The sequence below is a fragment of the Crinia signifera genome, chromosome 5, assembly GCF_055691185.1.
Source record: "Crinia signifera chromosome 5, ASM5569118v1, whole genome shotgun sequence".
Classification (NCBI taxonomy): domain Eukaryota; kingdom Metazoa; phylum Chordata; class Amphibia; order Anura; family Myobatrachidae; genus Crinia; species Crinia signifera.
In genome coordinates this window covers 89,191,114-89,204,956 of record NC_139221.1, presented here as the reverse complement: position 1 = coordinate 89,204,956, position 13,843 = coordinate 89,191,114, and positions in this window count along the sequence as shown.

Sequence of the window (13,843 nt, the reverse complement as noted above, 5' to 3'; positions counted from 1 at the left end):
CTTACAGACCATGATGGCTGTCCGTACACGACTAGACAAAAAGATTAAAGTTTTCAGGGCTCCCTGATTACCATGTCTGCAGTGAACATTGTAATAAACGCATTATGCTGGAAGCTGTGCTAGGCACCAATGCCAAACATTCCCTTCTCTCCCATTGCTACCTTGCTGCAGGTCCTCCTGGACCCGGAAGGTAAACCCCTCCTCCCCCTAGCAAGGCAGCCAGACATCCTTCCGGCTGCAGGGGGGAGGAGGAGGCGCCGGGAACAGGCACTCTTAGCTGTCCCCGCATGAGGGGAGCAGGAGGCGACAGGGAGGTGATGGAGACCCCCCGCAGACCACATTACAGGTAATGCGGGGGGCCTCCGTCACCGCACCGCGATGCCAGCCGCATATGTTAGTACATATGCGCTGGCATCGTGACGGCCGGGTGGCGAAGGGCGGCAATGTATATTATTACATCCCGTCCAGTGTGAGGTACTGTAAGTGACAGTGGGCGGGATTCTCTAAGCTAAAAATGTGGTAAAAACCCCGTTATCGGGGTTTATACCGCATTTTGGGATGCTGTAAGCATCCCCCGCCGGGTTACCGCGATGCCAATGGGCTTCTATCGCAACCCTCCACAGCCCCCCCCCCCCCCCCGCGCCGCCCCGCATCGCCCCCTCACCTGTGTCCGGGCAGCACAGCGCAGTGTTGCCCGGACCTGTGACCTCCTGTCTGCACTGATCCTCTTCCGGGTGCAGGGAGGAGGAGAGCCCGGCGCAGCAGCGCCGGGTGTGGGAGGGAGGGGGGAGCCGCTGGGACCTGCTGGGACCCGGTGACTCTCACCGCAAAGGACAGCTCTTAACGCAAGAGCTGTCCTTTGCCTTAATTATCGCATATGTTACAGCATATGCGATAATTAAATATGCGATGGGCGGCGAAGGGGGGCGGAGATTCTTAGAGAATCTCCCCCAGTGTCTTTTTACTTTATGTCCATTTTAATGAATTAACCATCCTTCCATTCTCACTCTCTCTCTCTCTCTCTCTCTCTCTCTCTCTCTCTCTTTTATATCTGAATATCTATAATACACACACATATGCTGACATCTTCCCTGAAGTAAAACCTGGTATTATGAAATACATGTATAAGCGAGGGAGGGATGTGTGGATGTCAAGGTTGGTGGTTTGTGTGTGTGGAGGGTTCCCCAGAGATATCAGTGTCCCAGGCTCCAGGATTTCGATTGCCAGCCCCCCATCCATTACTGTTTTTACAAGGGGCAGCCTGACCACTAAATTTACCCCTGGGGTCAGTAACAACAAAAAAAGACAGTAGTCATTACACTTTAAAGAAAGTTAATTTACAATTGCATTCTGTTTGAATTAAACATTAGTGGCTTAAATGTCTGGAAAGCTGCTGTTAGCTCTGCAGCTCATGAATCAACTTAAAATGTTCTTGTAGTAAATTATGTTTTATATACGTGATAAAATTCATCATTATCATCAATTTCATTGTGTAATAAACTTAATGTTTTCATTTTTTACTACAAATCTTTATTGGATGATTTATGAAACATTATCACACCACACACTGGCCTCTGAGATTGTGTGTATTTCAGGACAGTGTCCCTACCTGTAGAGTTCACAGGAAAAGAAAGCAGAGATCCCGCTGTGCAGTCCAGATGTTATTTAAACTTCTCTACAGAAGAATACAGATGTTAAATGCTACAATGTTAATACAATATTTTCTTGTTCTGCATTAGCATCTATGAAGTCACAGTCAGTAATTATAACCAGAAACTTTGTTATACCCCTTTCACACCGAAATCTCAGGTCCTATCTGGGTTTTTGAATACAATTCATTAACCTCTTTCAAACCTAGGTTACCTTTTTCACAATGGAACTGTGTCTTGTCGCTTTATCACCAAATTCCACGGTCACACACAGGATTTTTGACCCAGGATTTTAGCGGAACGAACTCGACTTGTTCCCATTTCCACTGCCCTGTTTTCCTGGGTTTTTACCAGGTGAGAAACATTTCCACTGAAAATGGAAAGCCAGGAAAGCAGGGCAGCAGGGGCACCACTGGCTGTCAGCAGCAGGCAGTGGGCACCAGCGCCATTGACCGGGCACCGCCAGGCGGTGAGCGATGTTGGGTGGCACCACTGGGCGGTCAGCTGCAAGTGGTTGCTCAGAGCTGGGGAGGCACCGTAGGGTGGTTACCGTCGTGTGGACGGTCAGGGACAGGCGGTCATGCAAGCACTGGTGAGCATTCAGTGCTGGGCAGGTAACCGGTGGAAGGACAGTAGTGGGTGGTTATCATTGGGCAGGCAGTGGGAGGTGGCTGTACTATGGCCAGCCCCTGCCAATGATTTTTTTCCTGTAGCAATTTCCCCTAACCTGTATCCCAGGTGGAACCAGCAAAACCTTGGATTTTAGGCTGGTGAAAAAGAGTCACCTTTTGTGCTGCTATCTTCTGCCACCTGCTGAGTTATCAGTCATCTGCTTCAGTTGCTGATTGACAAGCAGCAGCTTTTAAAAGCAACCTAGGTTAAATAATTTGTCCTGCCTTTAAAACTGCAACTTATCCAGTTTATTAATGGGTTCGACCCTCACCAAATCCATGACAAAAAAACCTGGGGTTGTCCTTTTTACACAACTTCAGTACCCCCATTGTCACAGCAGTATTCTGGGTCAGAAACTTAGTGTGAAAGTATGATTAGTAAGATTGTAGAGAACACTGTGTTGTTCTTTAAGGTCCCCATGCATCTGCATCATCCTTGATTCCAATCCAATCTGTTTTACTGGTCCATTAATCACAAATGCCAATCTGTGGTCATCAATGTTCATCGATCTGTCAAGCATTTGGATAATTCTGTATGTTAAATTTCACAAATTTTCTGATCAGGAGTAACTTTTTGGTTAGAAATTGGCTAATTGGGAAAATTAAAAATGTTCAGTTTATCCAATTTACTGATACAGGGTGGATGTAAGGGGGCTTTTATTGCAGCATTTAAATGGATTTTCTAGCCATGTCCCCGTTGGGATTTCTTAGCAATTCTGTAGTGTCCGGCAGCCCTCTCTCTACACAAAACCACTATTTTATTGCTGCATGCACAGGAGACACCAGCATCTGATGCATGCAGCATCCCAGCCCTTTGTGTGAGCCAGAGGATGGAGAGGCAAAGCAGGAACTGCAAGGACAGGAGATGCTTGGGTTTCCGCTGCCGCCATCCTCCACTCTGCATGTTACGGGAGCAAGCTTCTCCCTTGCTGCACCCCCTCCCCACACACTGCTGTCACTGTGATTGCGGAGGAGGGTGATATACAATTGCAGCTGCAGGGGTTGGATGCATACTCACCCGAAAGATGCCAAACACATCTCACTGTGGTGGCCAGCACCTCCTCACTGCTGCAGACAGCAAGGTAAAGGCACGCTTGCCGGTACCTCACCTTTAGTGCTGTGTCCCACATCTGATGCTCCACCCACTTCTGGCTGGAGGCTGCGGGCCGCTTGAAATGACAGCACGGGCCGCAATTGGCCCCCAGGCTGGACTTTGGACATGCCTGCCCTATAGTGTTTTGTAAATATGCAATAATATGATCTGTAATTGTATAATAATCACTAATATATTTAATAGTATAATAACCATTATGATAGTCCCGCTCAGTATCTGCTCTCCTGGATGTGGCATGAGAAAAAGCGGTCAATGGTAAGTTAAGAAATAAAAAGTCAGAAAACTTATGTGTCCCCTCTCACATTTTTATCTTCCAAACTACCAACTGGTTCTTTAACCTACTGGTTAGGATGGAGTTATACTAGGTTGATGTTTATTTTATGACCAGGGCCAGTGTTAGATGTGGAAAGTCTCCATGCTGGTGGGGGGGGGAGTGTTAACGATGGTAATGACTATACAGTGACAGGAGCAGTTGCTGCACTTAACTTCTATAACTAAAGAGGAGTGGATACTTTGGTTTCACTCCTTGGCAGGTGACACTTGGGTACATCCCGCACCACCGCGGTGAATACACTGGCCATATCTCTTTACTTATCACAAAATATCTCCCATCTCGACCACTCCGCTCTGAGGAAGATCTGTGTCTGTGTTCTGCGCGGATCACCAGCTCCCATTCACTATTACAGGACTTACATCGGGCTGCTCCCACCCTATGGAATGCCCTTCCATGCACAATAAGACTCTCCACTAGCCTCAAGTGTTCCCTGAAAACTCACCTCTTAAGGCAAGCCTATCATATTTAAGTTCCACACGCATAACCCTCTGAGGCACTTATGTATTATATAGCTTTCCTTCTGGACTTGCAACTTGGCGGGACTGCTATGCTATTACTGTTTCACTCCTATGTCCCTATAGATTGCAAGCTTGCAGCAGGGCCCTCTTACCTCCAAGTCTGTCTGTTGTTACCCAGTTTGTTTTATTACTGTCTACTTTTGTAAAGCGCAACGGAATGTGCTGCGCTATATAAGAAACTGTAAATAAATAGTGTCCCTTGAGAGGGGGAGGAAGCGGGGAGTACTCCCAAGCTACGTACATATTTGTCCATTCCTCGGCAGAATTGACTCCAGGTCAGACTTTTTACACATTTGTACTGCAGACCTCCACTTCGTGCCTAATTCAGAACTGATCACATGGTTGCGAATTCACAGGCCAGGCGATTATTGGTAGACTACAAATGCATATAACGGGTGTGGTTGTTAGCCTTTTTCAAGGATTCTAAACCTGAAGCCGAAACGCGTAGGTGAACTACACACACTCAATCAGACCCCTCCCACTCCAACAGGGAGAAGGTCCTCAGCACAAGCAGCTGGACATGGAGTTCCATGGCAAGCTCCGACCACCGGGTGACGTCATCAGGAAGTGCACGCCGGGAGACTGGACGCCGCGTGCAGAAACTCTGGTGGCAGGAACATCGCATTTCCCCTAGAGATGAGAACTGGTGACCTACAAGCACCCCAGACTGACAGCCCAGCCAACCGTGAGTGCAAACAAAACACATACACTGCACCTGTCACACAGGCTGAGCTGAAAATATACTAATAAACAACCTGAGGAGGAGGGTACATAGGTTCACTCCTATGAGATTGTGAAGGGGTCCTGAGGATCGCCTGAAGCCTGTTTAGGCTCCCTCCAGCCAACTATAAACAAACTGAACATAAACAATCAAACCACTGTTCAGTGGAGACATTTTATTTCCATAATAACCTCTGCACACAGAGGTGAGAAAGGACATAGGCTATCAAGCCTCTGAGATTGTAAAGGAGTTCCATTGAACTGCCTGAAGCCCACAAGGCTCCTTTCTGACACATATATTTTTTCACTGCACATCATTCAGGGAGACCGTAGATCCCACACAAAGGGACCTACAGAGGTTAAAGGAACCCCACAAAAGGTTTTCTGAACCCCTGTCAGGGATCTCCTTAGGGTGACACGGCTCTGAGAAAAATTCACTATATACAGGGGACTCCAATAGGTGTGAATCGAAACACCATTTAAGCAAACACCCCAGTTACCAAACTTATATCAACTTATTATACTATATTGTAATTAAATAAAAAATTACTATTATACACACAATTCCTCTCTTCTAATTCTTCCTCACATACAACATCAGGAGTCGCCTAGCGGCCAATCAGGAGCCAGGAAAGTCGGCTCCTGATTGGCCAGAATTCATTCTGAGTACAGACGCCAAGGAGGAAGGATCTCTGCGGCTCTGACAGTCGGGGAGCTTGCTGGAGTCGCCGGCAGCTTGAAAAAGAAGCAAGAAGATGGAAGAAGAAGGAAGAAGCCCTGGACTACGTCGGACCAAGCCAGAAGAACTTCCATGGAGGACCTGGGTGAGTTGGATTTCCTTCCACAGGTCCACCATGGATTTCTTCCGACCCGGACCTGACGTCGACGCCGACATGAAGATCGACATGGTAAAGAATGACGACATGATCCTGAACCAGGACAAGGCACCGGATCAAGACTCTGGGACCTACCTACGGGATCAAGATAGGTAAGTATCAGTGTGTGTGTGTGTAATGTATGTATTAAACTTTTATTTTTCAGGTGTCAGTGTGTATTTATTTAACTATTTTTTTTACTGTGGAACTACAAGACGCAGCAGGCCCTTTAATGCCCCGCAGGCTGGGACTTGTGGTTCTCCAAGTCCCAGCTTGCAGGGGAGGCTTGCTGGGACTCATTGTTCCACAGTTTAAAACAATAGTTTATTCATCTTTTTTTTACACCAAGATCAGCTCGATGCCCACCGCCCAGGGGCATCGAGGACAGCACCAGGCTTCAGCCTGGTCAGGTAAGTCCTGGAGGGGGGGGACCCCTTTATTGGGGGGGTCCCTCTCCCCCAGGGCCCCTGGCCAGGCTGACTGGTCAGAGGGTTAATGCTTTGGCCGGGGGGACTTGTATAAAAAGTCCCCCCCCCGGCTGTGGCATTACCCTGCTGGCTGGTTTGGCCTGGGGCTGGTTCTTAAAATACGGGGGACCCCTAGTCATTTTGTCCCCCCGTATTTTGGGAACCAGCCCTGGACCTGGAGCCTGGGGCTGGTTGTTAAAAATCGGGGAACCCCTATTTGTCGGGTTCCCTGATTTTTAATTACCGGCCCCGGCTCTTTCAGCCTGGTGCTGGTTACAGCTGTGGGGGGGACCCCACGCCGTTTTATTCCATGCTACATTCTGATTGGCATAAAGTGTGCATTATATCACAGATTATTAGAATATAATTTACCAAATGCTGTTGTTGAAATTCTTATGAAACCCAGAGCCATTGAAAAGCAAAGTTCAAGTGAATAGTAAGCACCAGCGGGATTCATATGATTATAATTTGACAAAATGAAAGCAAAAACAACATTATACAAATCGGAAAGTGCATATTGTAAATATGAGGGAAAAAACATACATTGCTCAGTCGAATAGAGAACCCTGTATAATTATCATGTTTCTGTGTAAACACAAGTGGGACACATATGTGGTAATTTCTTGCTGTTTCCCAGTGAGCTCATAATCAAACTTTTGTATCTCCTGTGAACTCCATGTTATCTTTACCCAAATATGGTTGAGCATGTATTCACTTACAAGTATTTCATAACATTTACCATTGCTAACCTATGTTTTGATAACTTAAATTGTTGGACACACACCATCTTACAGACATATGCAAGTCATCAGTGGCGTTCCTGCTGACCAGGATGAGTCCATAAAACCAGCAATTCTTTTTTTAATTACATCAAAAAGAATTTTTGAAGAGTGGTAGGTTAAAGGTGAATGAATAATGAGGGTTTAGAAGTCATACAAATATTTTTAAATGTAATGGTAAGTAGTCATTAGTATGTAAACCTTGTTATCATTATAAACATGTTGTAGTCATGTCAATGGCTTCCATTCTTATTTGCAGTTGATTTGTATGTCAATATGTAAATTAAAGGGAAAGAAATGTCAGATATTAATAAAGGAAATATCTGGTGTCATTTTTTGCAATGCCCTAGATGATATTGTTGATGTTTAGATAAGGAAATGTTTATATGATAATGTCTTCTAACAGTGGCGTAACTATAAATTTTGCTCCCCCCTGCCAAAATAGTTTCTGGCGCCCCCCCCCCCCCCCAATGCCCTTTACTCATTACGCCACATACCTTAATACCCCTTGACTATATATCGCACACCACTATGTCTAATACACCACACCATGTAATGCCACTTACACTATATGCCACTTACACTTTACGCCACATGCATGGGTTGCAGATAATTTATTTTAGGATGTATTCATTGTGTAGTGGAGAATGGTAAATGGCATCTGTGGTGGGAGCAGCACATGGAGAAATAAAATGACACCTACATGCAGAATAATAAAGGGATTGTTCCTATCTTCCCAGACTTGATACACAAGCTGATGACTGGTTACACTGATTCAAGGTGTCACATACCCCCAGTGCCAGTGGCGTAACTACAGAGGGTGCAGGGGATGCAACTGCTATGGGGCCCGTCGGCCCAGCATCTTAGGGGGGGCCCGGGCCCAGCAGGTCATCCCCTGCACCCTCTTAAATGTTCCATGCCGGCTTTGACGATGTGCGATTGTGCGCTGCAGACTCAGAGAGGGAGCCCGGAAGCAGCACTGGAAGTGGGGCGGGGCATACTGACACCTCCCGCCCGCGTCGCTCCGCACTACGGCCAGCTGCACTGGGATTCAGCTGCGACACTCACATCAGTGATGGCTCTGCCTCTGTGACAGCCAACGGAAGCTGCACAGTGGAGCCGCACTCAGAGGCCCTGTCCGCCCAGTGGTTGTCAGCTGCAGAGCTTCAGCAGGAGATGTCCGGATAAAATGCCGGGACCCGCAGTGAGTGAATTGTGTGTATGTGGCAGTGGGTGCATTCAGTGAGTGACACAGTAAATAACATCTATGTGTAACAGTGTGTGCATGCTGTGTGTATGTGTGACTGTGTGTGTACCAGTGTGTGTGTGCATGCTGTGTGTGTATAACAGTGTGTGTATGATGTGTTGTGTGTGTAACAGTGTGTGCTGTGTGTGCATGACAGTGTGTGCTTGCTGTGTGTGTGTGACAGTTTGTGCGTGATGATGTGTATGTGTGATAGTGTGTGCGTGTGACAGTTTGTGCGTGAAATGTGTGTGTAACAGTGTGTGCGTGCTGTGTGTGTAACAGTGTGTGCGTGCTGTGTGTGTGAGACAGTGTGTGCGACAGTGTGAGTGCTGGGCGTGTGACAGTGGGTGCGTGCACATTATGTAACATAGTGTGTGTCTGTCCTGGCACTGGTGGGTAGGGGGGGGGGGGCCCTTTCCAGATTTTGCTATGGGGCCCAGAAAAGACTAGTTACGCCCCTGCCCAGTGCTGTGTGAGAATGTCGGGGGAAATACAGCACTTAGTCCTGGTCCCTTGTAATCACCCAGAGTCTCCTTAATGTAACACTTCTGACATCATCGATATTACAGTGCCCACCACAGTGAAGTACTGCTTGCACACATAACACCCACAGTAGTGCAGCTTATACACAAGACCCCCAATAGTTCCGCTTATCCATATAATGCCCAGAGTAGTGATGGTTATACACATAAGATCCAATCAGTAGTGCCACTTATATACATAACGCCCACAGTAGTGCCAATTATACACATAAGACCCCCCCAATAGTGCCACATATACACAAAATGTCTTTAGTAGTGCCGGTTATACAAATGACACCCACAGTATTGCCACTTATACACATAAGACTGGCAAATAGTGCCACTTATACACACAACGCCCACAGAAGTGACGGTTGTACACATAATGGTCATAGTATGATGACCTTGTTTATGTTACGTCACAGTAACATATACACATTATACCATTGTACATTAAACACATGATGCCAATTTAGAGCCCCTCTCCCTCATGCCTCCATTCATCATTCCACCTCCCAGGAATCATGTTCCTGCAAATGCTGCAGAAGACAGGGAGAGGGCGGAGTGCATAGGGTAGGCAACTGCAGAAATGCCAGTGTAATGTATAGTATATTAGCATCAGTGCATTTTGGCATAAAAGTTGGGTGCACCTCTATTATAATAAAATGCATCGCAGTGGAAACTATAATTATGCCCATGAATAAAAAACAAATTAGGCAGATCTATGGCAGCAGCCTGTTACAAGTATTCACCATCCTGTCATTTAGTGGCAATGACAGAAGCTGGTCAATCACACTGGCCCCAATTCTTTGGTAGGCACAGATGTCTTTTCCCTCCGACCGTCTGGCGCAGACTGCTGAAAGGTGCACTAGACCAGGGGCAGATTTCACGCTGCCCCCCCTGAATAACCCGCCACAGATTTTCAAAGGGTGCCATGCCATGGTCCGTGGGAGGGGGCGGAGCCTTCGCTATGAGCTCACCTGGCTGCAGTGCAATGACAGTCAGCACAGCACGGACATTAGGAGGCCGGGTCGGGTGCCCTGACCTCAGGCTCCGCAGGAGTCACGGTATGGGGCTGCTTCCCAGCTAGCAGCACAAGGAAGCTGCATAGTTTCGGCTTGTCTGTGTGCGCGGCTGCGGACAGCGATGTGAGCAGGCCCGGTAAATGATGTTAAAGCATGGGTGGATTTAGAGGGGTGGATTTAGAGGGGGGAGGGGGGGCACCCAGGCACGTGCCCCCCTATCACGCTACAAGTACTACGAAGCTGCTGCTAGCAGCAGCCTGTAAACGTCATTGCTGTTTCCCCTGGCTCCTCCGACGTGTCTGTCCCAGGCTGCTCCCGCCCGCCCATCCGACAGACTATTCAACAGCCCACCCGCCAATCAGACCATCCTCCCACCCATCCTGTACACACAGTAGCCAATAGCTGGCTCTGTGTACAAGCAAGTGAGGGGCTTTTTTTTTTTTCAGTGATGGCCTGTCATGGCCGTGCCTGCGCCGTGGTCAACTCTCTGCCAGCACTGAGGTAACATGTCAGATAGTCAGTGCGCCGGGCAGGTGGAGGTGCCTGGCGCCCACACAGACCATGCTGCCGCTCGCTCCCCCAAGCGGCAGCGGGGGCTGCCTTACGCTAGCTCCGCCACTGTCTTCTAATATTATAAATGACCAAATACATTTCAGTAAAGAAAGAGTACCAAACTAATGTTCAGAAGTGTTATAGGTAATGTCAGCAGGGTTTAAAATTTCATACACAAAGTGCAAAGGTGAAAAGTATCGTTACCCAAAGGCCCCTTTCAAACACGCCGGCTTCCGCCAGGCGGCGAAACCCCGCACGGCCAAGTAGCCGTGCACAGAAGTTTACAATGGTCGAGATGGCCACAGCCCGGCAGCCGTCCTTTCCAGTGGTGACAGCCGGCTGTAACCGGGCAGACGGGCCGTTACCGTCCCATGTGAATGGACACAATCCTGTCCATTATTATCTACTGTGTATGGCACGACCTTTGGTCATGCGGAGTGTGGCCACCCAGTGTCAGCCGGAGCGTGTGAAACAGCCCTAACACTGCTGCGGAGTTATTAAAAAGTTATATTTAAGAGAGTACATTCCCTCCATTCACTCGATCAAATATAAAATACAAATATTACATTTTAATTCACTTACGCAGTAGCAGCTATGGCCATTGAGAGATAGGGTTGAGTAAGTACACAGTAAACATACCCGGCTGCTGGGGATGTGCAGCCATGTTCCTCAGGGAGTGTGACCCCACCCTTTTACACACATCATGTACAGAGGAGGCTGCCATTTGCAATGGTGCAACCAGGGCTGCCAGTTGATCTGTCAAACCCCAATACTAGTGGGCTTTACATGGCAAAGCACCCTAGCACTGGCGTGCATTAGATGCCCCTGTGGTCATTGTTGGCCAATGGTAAAAATTCAGCCATAAACATTATGTTGACTCAGAGTAGCATCTCCCTTTAAGCATTGCATGCTGGTACAAAGAGATGAGATACAGAAAGAGAGAGATTTGATAAGAAAACTCCAGTTTTTTTAAGCGGCAATCATTTACACTGCAAAACCAGTTTGATTTCTTACCAAATCTCTCACTTTCTGATTCTCTCATCCTATTACATTTCACCCAGAGTGTAATGGACTTTGTAAATACAAGGTTATGAGGTTAAGCAGTTTAGCAATAGACATCTGATATATATATATATATATATATATATAAATTGTAATTCAAGACACTGCTTACTTGTTCAATATGCGTGTATTGTTTCAACCAGCAAAAAATACCAAAATCTTAAAAAAAAAAAAAAACATTTTCAAATACTTGCCTGTGACTGATTTTTCTATATTTTGTTCATTGTATAAATAATAGCGCACAAGTTTCAATAAATTAATTAGTTTGTGGTCAAGCTAATATGGAACAGATATGCAGTATGGAAAAAGAAAGAATATAAATAGAACTTACTCAGAGAATAATAAAGAGAAAGCATCCAAAGACTGGCTTCTATTCCCAGCTGTGCCTAGCAGCGCTGGAAAAGTGATTACCATGTGAGAGTCACAACTGGGCAGGGCTGTGTCTCTCTAGCACTGCCATCTTCCAAGCCCATCATTATTCTTAGTGCTCCGTACAGTGATGCCTGCTGGGAATTACTGCTTCAGTAATAATAGTGGGGATGCATCCCGGCGGTCGGAATCCTGGCGGTCGAAATCCCAATGCTGGAATCCCAACCGCCGAAATCCCGGCACTTTGTCCCTCTATGGGACACCCATTGAGGGAGAATAAATTAGTAAACGGGTTCTCAGACTTTGACATTCTCTGCAAAATAATAAACACAGCTGAAAACTTGTTTTTCTCCAAGAGTTTCTGATTTTGTGACGGAGAGTGGCATCAACTCAAATGAAGCAGTCTAATGAGGGAGAGTGGCATCAACCCAAATAAAGCAGTCTAATGATGGAGAGTGGCATCCACCCAAATGAAGCAGACTAATGAGGGAGAGTCGCATGAACCCAAATGAAGTAGACTATTAGTGTTATAATGTCACACAATGTGGCAGTATACAGGGCTGTGTACACTTCTCTGTCCATACAGTTTGTAGACTGAAAATAATGTTACATCAGGGCCGTCTTAACGTCTTCGCACATTGGGCAGATGCCCAGGGACTTACAATTCTAGGGGCCTTCAAGCAGTGGTGTGTTAGGCCTGGAGGCATCTTGCCTCCCAGGCTGGACCCTCAAGAGCATCTCGAGAAGCGGTTAGAGATTACATACCATTAGAGTGGCCAGGCAGCATTATCTGCTTGTCTCCCAGCCTGCAGTCTGACAGGAAAAGTCTGTCAGCATGCTGATTGGTCGATGTCTGGAGCAATAATCATTGTATGGAAGCATGTGGCAGTTATGACTTTAAATATTTATTTTCATGTATGGGTGGATAGTGGCCAAGTGCTTTGCTTTACCCAGGGTCTTGAATGCTTTAAAGATGTACATGTGTTACATTTAAGACGCCTTATAATTACAGAGGAACAGGGGTGAAAAAGTTGTGAAAATGTAGGCTGTAAATCTGTGGTGATCATATAAATGCAACCCAAGATAGATTTGGGTGATCAATCACTGATGGAAAACATACACTAATGATGATGATGATGATATGCTAGCACTTCTGAGTAGCTGAGTACATTGATATCATTTGCGATACATTTGAATGTAAAACTATGGTGTGAGCTAAGAGTCTGAATTCATTGACCACCACTGTTACTGTACTCATGGGTCACACTTTGAGCTCTTTTTTTATACATATTTATATGTTCATATTTATTTAGTCACGGGTTTAACTGTGCAATGAGAAAATCTGGCTTTTAATGGTGTTTGCTCATCAGGTAGAAGATCTCCTGCAAACAATCTAAAATTTATTTTATACTGGATTGATAATACTAAATTCTAAATTCTCTCAGGATGGTCTCTGGGTGGACCTATTACCCTGAACATTAAAGCTGGTTCTCTAGCCGTCATTTGGATTCCAAGGAGTTATCTATAAAATATCAATCCATTATATAGAATAATTATTTCAGAGCTATATATATTCAGTATATTGGGGCTAATTCAATGTTAATACAGCCAAAATGTTGGCTTTAAAAAAAATTGGACCTTCTAGAACTGCCAGGTGACCTCTTCAGGTGGGTCCCTGACATTCTTAACCCCTTCATGACAGAGCCAGTTTGTGCCTTCATGACAGAGACCTTTTTTTCAAATCTGACATGTCTCACTTAAGTGGGGATAACTTTTTTTTGCTTTTACTTATCCCAGTGATTTTGAGATTGTTTTCTCGTGACACATTGTACTTCAAGTTAGTGGTAAATTTTGGTCGATACAGTCTGTGTTTTTTTGTGAAAAATACCAAAATGTCGTGAAAAAATGGAAAATTTTGCAATTTGCAAAATGTCACATTTT